The sequence below is a fragment of the Homarus americanus genome, unplaced genomic scaffold (assembly GCF_018991925.1).
Source record: "Homarus americanus isolate GMGI-L3 unplaced genomic scaffold, GMGI_Hamer_2.0 scaffold31037, whole genome shotgun sequence".
Classification (NCBI taxonomy): Eukaryota; Metazoa; Arthropoda; class Malacostraca; order Decapoda; family Nephropidae; genus Homarus; species Homarus americanus.
Genome location: NW_024722227.1, coordinates 26,266,920 through 26,279,311, shown reverse-complemented (window position 1 = coordinate 26,279,311; position 12,392 = coordinate 26,266,920). Strand labels below are relative to the sequence as shown.

Below are 12,392 nucleotides of genomic sequence, written 5' to 3'. Positions count from 1 at the left end.
ATCTGGGCGTTTCATAAAATCCCCAATTCTGCTATCAGAAACCATTCCCATTGTGCTGATTATAATTTATCTGACGTCTAAAGGTAAATTCTCCGTTTTAGGCAGTAGCAGACCGGGCGAGGAACTCCTTCTAAATGAGACCAAGGTCTGTCCTCTATAGACCTTGGAGGAGACGAGTAGACGACCTCATCCACACCCGACAACAGGTGACCAAGAGGCCTCCACTGGTGCTATTGGGCTTCTTTGTTTTTATATAACGTTGGTATGTTAAAAAGAAATAGGGAAAACTATGGTGTTTACTATATGCCAGAATTAGGCTTCCATTCCCAGACCAATTAAAATGCCCCCTTCTGAATGGATACGAGAAAACCCGTTTAAATTGCTAGCTAACAGCTATAATACAAACAAAAGCCAAAATGCCTTTTATTATCTACCATTACAAGAGAAATCATGAAAGGCGAAACTACTGATACTCCAAAGACAGGAAGAAAATGACAATTACGTAAGTACGGTAGTTCTTAAAAACAAGCGAGTGCACACGACTCTCAGTGATGATGTATGATGACAAAATGAGTGGGGAAGTTTACGGTGTGCGTGGAGGAACCTTCAAGCGGAACACTTACAGCCACGCCCTCACACATGTTCCAGCCCTGGCTATGTATAACCACCCCTTCCGTGTTTCAACCCTAGATATGTATACCGGTAACTATAGTACATCCCTCCCCGTGTTCCTGCCCTAGCTATGTATAACCACCCCTTCCGTGTTTCAACCCTAGATATGTATACCGGTAACTATAGTACATCCCTCCCCGTGTTCCTGCCCTAGCTATGTATAACTAACCCCAGCCTTGTTCCTGCCTTAGCTATGTATAACTACTCGCCTTCGGATACGATGCTTCCTCTTCCCAGAACCTCCTTACGAGTGGTATACAATCTCCCCAGTTTTTACGCAAGTGTAGCTATAGAAATGCCTCCTAACAGGTATTACCAGCTGTCTCCCTTTCCTTTATCAATCCCCAAGCCTAACTTTTACAAGGAGGTTGACCACATAAAATAGGGAGTACAGTATATAAAAGTAACCTACCCAAAGTTTCGGATTCATTCATATCAGAGGTATTATTCTCTGGCTGTGTGGAGTACAATATTTGTCGTATGTTGGGTCACACCAAACGCAAGTTCACTTCCCTGAGCCTCACCCAAGGTATGGGTTGGGCCAGGTTTGTCTACCTACCTATATGTTCTCCATATACTGTATAACCCCATCTCACCGAGCATACAATTACCCGAAATGTATTATATCTATTCAGTATACGTTTCTAAAGAATAAATAGTAAAAAAAGGGGGGAATGGCCTTACTTGCAACAGAGTGAAAGTGACATCAAGCAGCATATACCGTAGTGTAGTAGGAGCCCTGCTGTCTCACACAACACCTTTCCAACATTTCACTCAATTTTCGCAATTTATGAAATTAACAAGATGCAATCGCAAAATTACATCTTAATCGCACTATAACACACTAGAAATTACGGTGACAGCCAAAATGGAGTTTCGGTATCGCGTTGGATTTGCAGGCATGTTTATTTTCACATGAACTGCCATGAAGTCTACTCAACTTTCAAACCGTCAAGCCAACCAACGATGCAGTATTATACAAGGACCATCGGTTATAACATTTGGTAAACTGATGTTGCTGACTACCAAACATCCACAATTTAAGTTTCATCGATTTTATTTTGGTTTTATGGGGTAATTCAACTATTGAAATTCCTCCGTTGTGTTATTTCAGTCCCACACCAACACTGGAGTGTCAAGAATCCGGGTTGTTACAGCATCGCCCTTGAGGTTAGAATTGTTGGTAAATTATAAATTAAACATTAGGAAAGTTTTTTTTTATAATAATACGGCAAGCACACCAGTTAGAGTAAGTATGAAGGAGATGAGTGCTCTCCAAGGATAAACTAAAGTCAAGTTAAAAGTAATTGCAATAGTTACAGCTCCGTCGAAGGAACCCTAACAATACAGCATTCCAGCCTTTATAGCCACGTCTGCCATCTTGGCATTTGCTCCTGTCATCGGAACTCGTGTATCATATATATATATATATATATATATATATATATATATATATATATATATATATATATATATATATATATATATATATATATATATATATATATATATATATATATACTGATAACCACAAGGAAAAAGAAAACACGAAGTTCCCAAGCGCTTTCGTGTAATTCACATCTTCAGGGGTGAGTACAGACTAAGAAGTACATAACAAGGTATATATAAACACAACGGAGGAATTTCAATAGTTGAAATTTCAGGATGTAATTTTAATATCTAAAGCAGATTTCAACAAAAATATATCGCTATACAGTACCGAGAGTACCTGCTTACAGGGAAAGGAAAGTGCAAGGAGAAATGCTCGTTCCTACTCATAAGTACGGATGTGAAACTCGGATTTTTTCCCAGTAGATGTAGGCGCAGACAGCAACATAATGTCAATTTGCTAACGACACTAAAAATAAGGCGTGTAATTAAATATGACGAGGACTCCGCAAAGCTACAGGAAGATCTAAACCAGTGGTTCTCAACCTGGGGGCCAGGGCAATATTTTAGGGGGCCAAGGTGGGCTGTTATAAGTTGTAATGTTTCAAGAAACTGTGAGGAATTTCTTCAAGCGCCATAAACGAAGTTTGGGAAAACAGAAAATGGATGAGAGAGGTGCTTTCCAATAACAGTCCTTGAGTGTATAGTTGAGGCATCATATGAGGCTTCCCTCGAAATTACAAAGCAGAAGCCCACACACTTGATAAAACTTTAATTAAGCCGTGTACTTTGAAGACGGTCAAGCGGGTTCTTGGAGAGGCAAGTCAATGTATGGTGCAGCAGATTTCCTTGGTAAACGACACAGTGAACCGGCGAATTAGTAAAATGTTGGCTGACAAAAGAAACAATTGATACAGGAGAAAAATCATCTTCAATTGGTCTGTTCGCAATATAGCCGGGTGAGTCGACGGGCGTTAGTTCTTGCTCACAGCTGCTCGTGTTTGTTAGGTATGTTTTCTCGTGCGACAAGGATGAATCTATGTTTTGGATACAGCTTACGGCCACCACAACATCTGTGCATGTGATGGAAAAGCTGTCTTCTTTTTTCACAACCAGCGGGATCACCTGGGGAAATTGGGGCTCCGGCAATGATGGGATCGAAATCAGGGTTCCAAAAGCATGTCAAGGAAGTAGCTCCGAATACCAAGGAGGTTCATTGTATGATCCATCGTGTCGAAAACCCTCCCTGGCGCACTTAGCAAGATCCTGGAGGCAGTAGCCAATTGTGTCAACTTTGTGAAAGGAGATGGGAACTCTCGCCTTGTCCAGAACCTGTGTAGAGGCATGGATCCAGAGCACGAAGCAGTCCTCTTTAACTCCAAAGTGTGCTGGCTTTCAAGGGTATGTTGCGAATCGAATGTTTGAACTTCGGGGAGAGCTAAAGTTATTCCTGGAGGTGCAAGGGAAGGATGACTTCTTACGTCACTTCAATGAGGTGTTGTGGGAGCCACGTCTTGCATACCTAGCAGATATATATGAGCAGCTTAACTGGCTGAATCTCAAGCTACAAGGAAAGGAAAGAATGGTGTTTCACCTCATGGATTGCCTTCATGCATTTCTTGCCAAGCTCCAGAATCGGCAAAGGAAAGTCAATGTAGGAAATGTTGCCATATTTGAGAATCTTTCAAGTGTTCTTGATAAGATTGAAGAAGATCATCTGCTTGAACCACCACTCAAAACTTAAATCACCCAGCACCTGAAATCCTTGGAAAGCGAGTTCAAAAAGTACTTCCCAGAATTCGAGGAGGAAGAATGGAAATTGGTTAGGAATCCTTTTTCTGGCACTCTTGATATTGCTGCCTTTCCAATAATGGTCAAGACGAATTACTTTATCTCAAGAATGATTCTGCTGCCAATGATCTCTATGAAGAGCAATTGCTGACTCTATTCTGGTGTTCACTGTATCAGTCGTATCCAAGAGTTAGCGAGATCGCATTTCCAGTCCTCTTGTCACTTACTACATATAGAGTAAAAGCCGGAACCGATTGGATGTGGACCCGGACATGAGATGTGCTTTGTCAGTGACGCAACCTTGAATCATTCACCCAACTGAAAGGAAACAGTGTCAACCTTCCCATTGATCTGTGACAAAATATGCATAGGTCATAGGAACTTCTTCCCAACCAAATTCAAGTTTGTTGTGAGGCGAGTCTAGTGACTCCAGTCTAGCCAGTGACAAGTCAGTTATGTGAATTATGTAAGTTTGTCAACATATGATGATGATGATTGTCAACAATAAAAAAAAATATGGGTATTCTCTTCATCTGATCAGAACATTTGTTTTTCATAATTATTTGTGGAGAGTTGGGGAGAAAACTGAAGGGGGCCATGTGGATTTTGAAAGTTCCTTAAGGGGGGAATGGACTGTTTAACTGCCGAATGGTTCGACAGTTTGATGACGCCACGTCGTAAGAGTGAGAGAAACCCACAACGTAGACTCGCTCAACGTTTCATTGATTGATATGGCAAAAACTTGTAAAAGTGAGGCACTCGTTAACTACTGATGACATTCCATTACATGTATACATTATATGACAATAACGTCAGTTAGTAAATACATTATTCTGTATGGTTATTATCCAAATTGCCTTATACTATGCAAGTATGTAGTTCGCAGCATTTCACCATAATATAATCACTGTGTTCTTTCACTCACGTGTGTGGGCTTATAGCTCCACCTAACTCCTAGTATCGCTCCAAGTAACTCCTGGTTATAGCTGGTGTGTACACTCTAGGCTGGACGATACTGTCAGCCAGAGGCGTCCCGAGCCCTTATCTATGATCATAGACAAGGGCTCGGCTTGCTGTGCATCCCCGAACACCAGCCACATGGTATGTGAGCCAGAGGTCGCGGCATACGAGGGCGGCGATAACAGTGAAAAAGGTTGAGAACCACTTTAGATTAAAAAAAAATTTCGGATGGTCTGAAAAATGGCAGATGAAATTTAATGTGTACAAATGTAAAGTACTTAGCCTAAGAGATGTAAATAGAAACTAGATATCAGATGAACAACGTTGTTATAGAGAAATTCGACTGTGTGAAATAATTAGGGGCAGTAAGTAGGAATTTTAAACCAAGACAACATTGTGTATTTGCTCGAAACAAGGCTAACAAAGTACTTGGGTTCACACAAAGGCGTGTTAGTTACAAGACTAGCGAGGTCATCCGAAAACTATATCTTGCGCTTGTGAGATCACACTTGGATTACGCAGTTCAGTTTTGGTCACAGTACTGGAAAATGATTATAGAATCCCTAGAAAGCATTCAGAGGAGAATGACAAGACTAGTCCCGGGCATTAGGAACCTTGAGTACAGAGACAGATTTAAAGCATCTTAATTTGCACTCCCTCGAGAGACGTTGAGTGAGGGGCGATATGATCGAGGTGTATAAATGGAAGTCAGGGCTAAACAAAGGTGATATAACAAAGGTACTCAAACTATCCAACCAGGAGCAAACTTATAGCAATGGTTTTAAATTACACAAATTTAGATTTAGTTTGCGAAATAGGTAAACATTGGTTTGGAAATAGAGTAGTGGATGAGTGGAACAAGTTACCAAACATCATCATTAACTCGAATACGCTGGATAGCTTCAAACATAGGGTGAATGGATATATGAGGATAGGGGTTGGGTGTAAATGGGGCTGCCTTGTATGCACCAATAGACCCGCTGCAGTTTCCTCCATTCTTATGTTCTTATATAAAGATCGAAAGCCAAGGAGATGAATAGACCGAGAAGCATTATGAGCTCTGGTAAATGAAAGAACAAGGAAAGAAAACTTGAAAAAAGAATGTATAAGGATGAAGTCTGGTGAGTTGATTGGATGAAAGTACAGTAAGAAGGAATGCACTGAAGGCAAGATATAGCTCACATAGAATAACAAGAGGCATGGCTGAAGGCAAGATATAGCTCACATAGAATAATAAGAGGCATGGCTGAAGGCAAGATATAGCTCACATAGAATAACAAGAGGCATGGCTGAAGGCAAGATATAGCTCACATAGAATAATAAGAGGCATGGCTGAAGGCAAGATATAGCTCACATAGAATAATAAGAGGCATGGCTGAAGCAAGATATAGCTCACATAGAATAATAAGAGGCATGGCTGAAGGCAAGATATAGCTCACATAGAATAATAAGAGGCATGGCTGAAGGCAAGATATAGCTCAAATAGAATAATAAGAGGCATGGCTGAAGGCAAGATATAGCTCACATAGAATAACAAGAGGCATGCTGAAGCAAGATATAGCTCATATAGAATAATAAGAGGCATGGCTGAAGATATAGCTCACATAGAATAATAAGAGGCATGGCTGAAGGCAAGATATAGCTCACATAGAATAATAAGAGGCATGGCTGAAGGCAAGATATAGCCACAGAATAATAAGAGGCATGGCTGAAGGCAAGATATAGCTCACATAGAATAATATGTATGGCTGAAGGCAAGATATAGCTCATATAGAATAATATGTGGCATGGCTGAAGGCAAGATATAGCTCACATAGAATAACAAGAGGCATGGCTGAAGGCAAGATATAGCTCACATAGAATAATAATAGAATAATAAGAGGCATGGCTGAAGGCAAGATATAGCTCACATAGAATAACAAGAGGCATGGCTGAAGGCAAGATATAGCTCACATAGAATAATAAGAGGCATGGCTGAAGGCAAGATATAGCTCAAATAGAATAACAAGAGGCATGGCTGAAGGCAAGATATAGCTCAAATAGAATAACAAGAGGCATGGCTGAAGGCAAGATATAGCTCACATAGAATAACAAGAGGCATGGCTGAAGGCAAGATATAGCTCACATAGAATAACAAGAGGCATGGCTGAAGGCAAGATATAGCTCACATAGAATAACAAGAGGCATGGCTGAAGGCAAGATATAGCTCACATAGAATAACAAGAGGCATGGCTGAAGGCAAGATATAGCTCATAGAATAAATAAGAGGCATGGCTGAAGGCAAGATATAGCTCACATAGAATAACAAGAGGCATGGCTGAAGGCAAGATATAGCTCACATAGAATAACAAGAGGCATGGCTGAAGGCAAGATATAGCTCACATAGAATAACAAGAGGCATGGCTGAAGGCAAGATATAGCTCAAATAGAATAACAAGAGGCATGGCTGAAGGCAAGAACACACCGCAGACAAACACAGCAATTGATGAGATCTATAATTGTCACGTTAGATAATGAGTCAACTCTTAAGAGATGGATGTAACAAGAATGAAGCCGACGACTCAACATAAAGAGTGAGCTGTTGCGATAAGTGTGGATCACAATAAAAATTCACTCTTCTCACTCCGTATGTAAGTTGAGTCTATAGGTAATATGTGTGGATAATTTCATATGTTGGCCATGTCCTTTTCATCACTTCACTTTTTATTATTCCTCCTTTTCTTTAAGTTTCTATACCCCTTCACCATGAGATACGACAACCTAGAAAATACAATATATGGGGAAGTGAAAGCGGTTGAATGCAGTGACTGTCTCACCATCTCCTTGAATACCGAAGGCTTATTATTTAATGAGTTGTGGCCACTAACCCTCAGATATGAATAAGGGTGGTACAGATGCTGTAGCTACTTCACTTCTGAGCAGTTGCTTCAAGTATATAAGGGATTCATTCGTCCTAACTTGGAGTACTGCTCTCATATCTAGGGTGGCTCTTTTTCTGTCCAACTGTTAGATAGGGTGGAATAAAAAGCATTTCATCTTATTAACTCTCCTCCTTTAGTTGATAGTCTTCCTTCCCTTTCTCTTCGCCGCATTGTTACCTCACTCTCTCTCTTTTACAGGTACTTTAACGGGCAATGTTCCATGGATCTGGCATCCTGTGTACCGCCGGCAAGGCCGTGGGCTCGTAACACACGTCTTGCCCGCGGTGCCCACTGTTTCTCTGTGGATGTCGGTCACACTAGAATAACCCGTTATAGTACCTCCTTCATTCCTAACACGGTCAAACTGTTGAATGCTCTGCCTTCTTCTATGTTTCCATACTCATACAATGTCTCATTTCAAAAAGCTGGTTTTCCGGCCCCCTAGGCCCCGTTGTGGGTCGATGACCTGTGCCCGGGTGGGCTATAACCCGGAAAAAAAATCTGATCTGCACTGCCAATATCGGGCCTTCAGGCTCATGGGACCCACTTTAACCTCCTGATCCACCTACACCAGTGGGGAAGGAGTAGCATTATTTGATAAACATACCAAAGTTTCTCCTTCACGTTAGCTAAGTTTATTATGAAATGCAATCTGATATTTGTCTCCCCAAATATCTGATAAAATGTCAAACTTCATCAGACGCTAACAGATTAGCACCACTTACCTGAGTGTTTATATGTCCCTTCCCCTCCTCACCTCCCATTAATGGTGACCAATTTTAATGTGCATTAGTGGAGTGTAGGAGTCACGCACAAATAGACCACGTGACAACAAATGTCGCCTGTCCTCAGGGCCGTCCCTAGGAGGGTTCGGGGCCCGGGCCAACTCAGCCACTGCGGGGCCCCAGAATATAAATATATATATATATATATATATATATATATATATATATATATATATATATATATATATATATATATATATATATATATATATATATATATATCTGCTTGCCATGTTTCTTACACAAAAAAGTATATCCATAAAACTCAAAAGGCAGGAGTCACAGCTCACAGGACAGGACACAACCTGATCTCACTGGTTACCAGTGCCGGATTTGGACCTGTGGAGGCCCCCCTCATTATAATTACCCAAGAGGGTGGGGTGGCGAGTGAAGCGAGCCTACTGTTAAACATCTGGGAGTTCCGGGGGGCGCTGTAAGCCCCCCGGGAAAATTTTGAACACTTCCTTGGAGAATTTTGAAGCCATATGCAGTTATATTGAGGAAATTAGAACATTGAGAATTTTTAATTAACTGTATATTTATTGATAGTGTACAAATTCCCAACACACACACACAAAAGTGAGACATGACTGGAGTCATTCATGTGGTTTCAAGTCGGCCAGCCCTGAAATGTGGAGGCCCCTGGGTAGCTGCCCACTTTGCCCACTCCTGACTCCGGCCTTGCTGGTTACTGACCCTGGTGGACTGGCTGTGTGGAGTGGAGTGCAATGGATTATGGAGTCAGATCATGCGGTCAGGAACCCACCCCCATGGGACTGTCGCTATGGATGGTAAGATCACGGTTGTGATGGTGGCGTAAGCCGTCAGGTCAGATTAACCAGTCAACAGGTAATGTGTCCGAGGTCACTGGGTCTAGTGCTGGGCCCCGCGGGGCCCTGGGCGGTCGCCCCTGTTCGCCCCCCTAAAGGACGGTGGCCAGACGTACGGCTTTAGGCCTGACAGTCCGGCTTTTGAGCACTCTGTCCTCCGTCAGGCGCTACCTCGAGCCAGACGTTAATTTGTCTGACTAAAAATAATTATATAAATTACCTTAGGTGTACTTAAAACAGCGGGAACTGAAGGCCATAATAACCGTTAACGTATTTTTATTATATGTAGTTGCCGTTGTCAACACTGCTGAGGAGCCACAGTGTACATACAAGCCAAGTTGTCAACACCGTCAACACATCCGAGATGGTCAGTCTGCCCAAGGCCGCAGTGCAGTGGTTGACTTTTTTGTTCTTGCTTCAATTTTGTTAGCATGTGCTGTTTCAGCAGGAGTAAAAAGGAATATTAATTTCTTTCAGGTCTTTATTTATACTGTATGAATACATGTACTTAAGATATACAGTACGTTTGAAAAAATGAAATTTTAGAAAAATGACCACAAAATAGCATTCATCACATTATAGTGATATTTGACAAATCAACAATTCTTCTAAGTATATTTTGTATATTTTATACAACTTTTTATATATTTTCAACTCATCATTAAACATACTTAATTTAGGTTAAAAAATAGATGTCGCAAAAAATATATAACAAAATGTCCTTTTTGGAAATTTGTAAATGGCCACCTACAGTACAGTACATCTTGTCTCGGGTATTACATTAGAAACGCGATTAGACTTTATAAAACACAAGTATTAATCAAGATCCACATAAAGGCTATAACAAATACCCAATTACCAAGCCCAACTTCTGTCAGTGTAACATGACTATAATAGGCTATAAATAATAATAGTTGCCCCTCGTGTAATGAGGATGGCCGGCCCAAGGGCCATCTAGGCGTGAATTTGTTTAAGATGTAAAAGCTGTTTCTAGCACAACAACCACACCTTAAGTTAACGAGCTGCATGACCCAGTGTCAAGGAATAGTCCAAGAAGACCGGACAACTCGCCAACTGCACAGGCTAACCATTACCCCATTTACTGGTGGGTAGACAGAGGCAAATGACAAACTTGCTCTTAGTTTCACCCTGCCCGGGGATCGAACTCGGGTTCGCTCGCTTGCGAGGCGAACATGCTGACCATTACACCATACGTCTCCATTACATTAGACTATTTTATAAGTATAACCATGCTGGGTTAGCACACACCTACTATTGCAGACTCCTTATTTTCTTATGTTCTTATAAAAGATTTATCTAAAGTGCGAATAAGATACCAATAACAACTCAAGACGATTAGGCGAGCCCACGAGAATATTATTTTTTACCTACAGCACAAATTAATAAGTATCCTAACCCGTTATACAAGGTTAACACAAGCTATGAGATTTGACTAATCCATAGCGTAACACGATTCGGCTAACTATAACACGAGCAGGCAAACTCATAATACAGCAAGATTAGACTAGTTTGTCAGCTTCCTAGCAGATAAAATTAAAAAGAATAACAGAACAGAAATTAGACTTTAACCCATAATGCGTAAACTAACCCAGAGCGGGGCCGGACACTGCGGTCATCGACAACGGTCTGGTCATTACCTCACCCCCACCACCACTCCTATTAACGGTACACACAGTGACCCCCCTTACCACCCCCACTTTCCTTAAAAGTACCCTACAGTACCCGAGAACAGGTTTATACACTCACACGCACTCTTACATTCCAAAAAGCTTTAGCTTCATACAGGTCGGCATTACGGCGAAACAAGTCAATGTATGAAGACTTCTGCCTCCAGTTTGAACACCAAACAAACGTTTAACAAATCTCATACTGTGCCCCCCCAAAAATATATTAAGCTACTAAGATAATCACTGGCAAATGTACGGACGACTATTCAAACTAGTCTCGGGCTAACCAGGTTGAATGTATGTACTGTTTACCATTGTTTGTATACCTGCAGTCTGTGTACATAGAATCAATGTAAAGTCGCATGACAGTTTTACTGAATAAATGTCTCGTCTATCTATCATCCCACTAAAGTGGCATGTCATTTTCTGTCGTGTGATGAAAGTTAATAGTTGAGCTACATTAAAAATTTCCTTGTGTACTGAACCTATTCGTTGACCTTATTCTGCGTCCAAATTTATCAAAAAAATCTTTCTAGTGCACATTTACTCACTGATCTTTTAATAAATTAATGCAGACGAAAAATAAAACCCCATTTTCCAATATGAAATTACTATGAACCGATTACATACCGCAAACGCAATTAAAAAGAATATAGTAAAATATAGCGTATAACGTTACTCCATCTGGGCCCTGCAGCTAGACGGGTTTTCAGTGAACGGGAAGTGGTTACAAAGTACAGCTTACAAACAAACAATACACCCTCTGCATACTAATATACTAATGAGTGGATGGTGCATTAAAATTCTGTTATAGGAAAGATATAGTTTGCCATACAATTTTCATACAAAGAATGTTTTGTCCATTAAAGTGAGTCACATCTAAATACGCTGTACACTCTTCTGGCATTGCAAAGTTTAATCAAGTCCCCGACCACCTGCCTACACCACTGCCACCACAACCCAAGAACGGTATGTTGCCACACCCTGCCTACCACCACCCATCACCACAATCCACTCTGCCCATTTCCTACCGCTATAGACCCGATCAGTCCATTACTAACACTGACTCAATCGATCCAAAATTACCACCCACATAATATGCCCAAATTACCCACCAAACCATATATGTCCAATACTACCTGTCCACACAATCTGTCAAATACTGCTTAACCAACCATATCTGTCCAATACTGTTTACCCAACCATGTGTCCAATACTGTCTACCCAACCATGTGTCCAATACTGTTTACCCAACCATGTGTCCAATACTGTCTACCCAACCATGTGTCCAATACTGTCTGCCCAGCCACATCTGTCCAATACTGTCTACCGAACCATGCGTCCAATACTTTTCTA

At 41.0% G+C, this 12,392-nt stretch overlaps 1 protein-coding gene across 3 annotated transcripts in view; it reads right to left on the bottom strand.

Annotated features, from left to right (window-relative positions):
- LOC121862444 (8-oxo-dGDP phosphatase NUDT18-like) overlaps positions 1-12,392 on the bottom strand; it is a 52,421-nt gene that overhangs the window by 39,178 nt on the left and 851 nt on the right. The gene's annotated exons all lie outside the window — the stretch shown is intronic.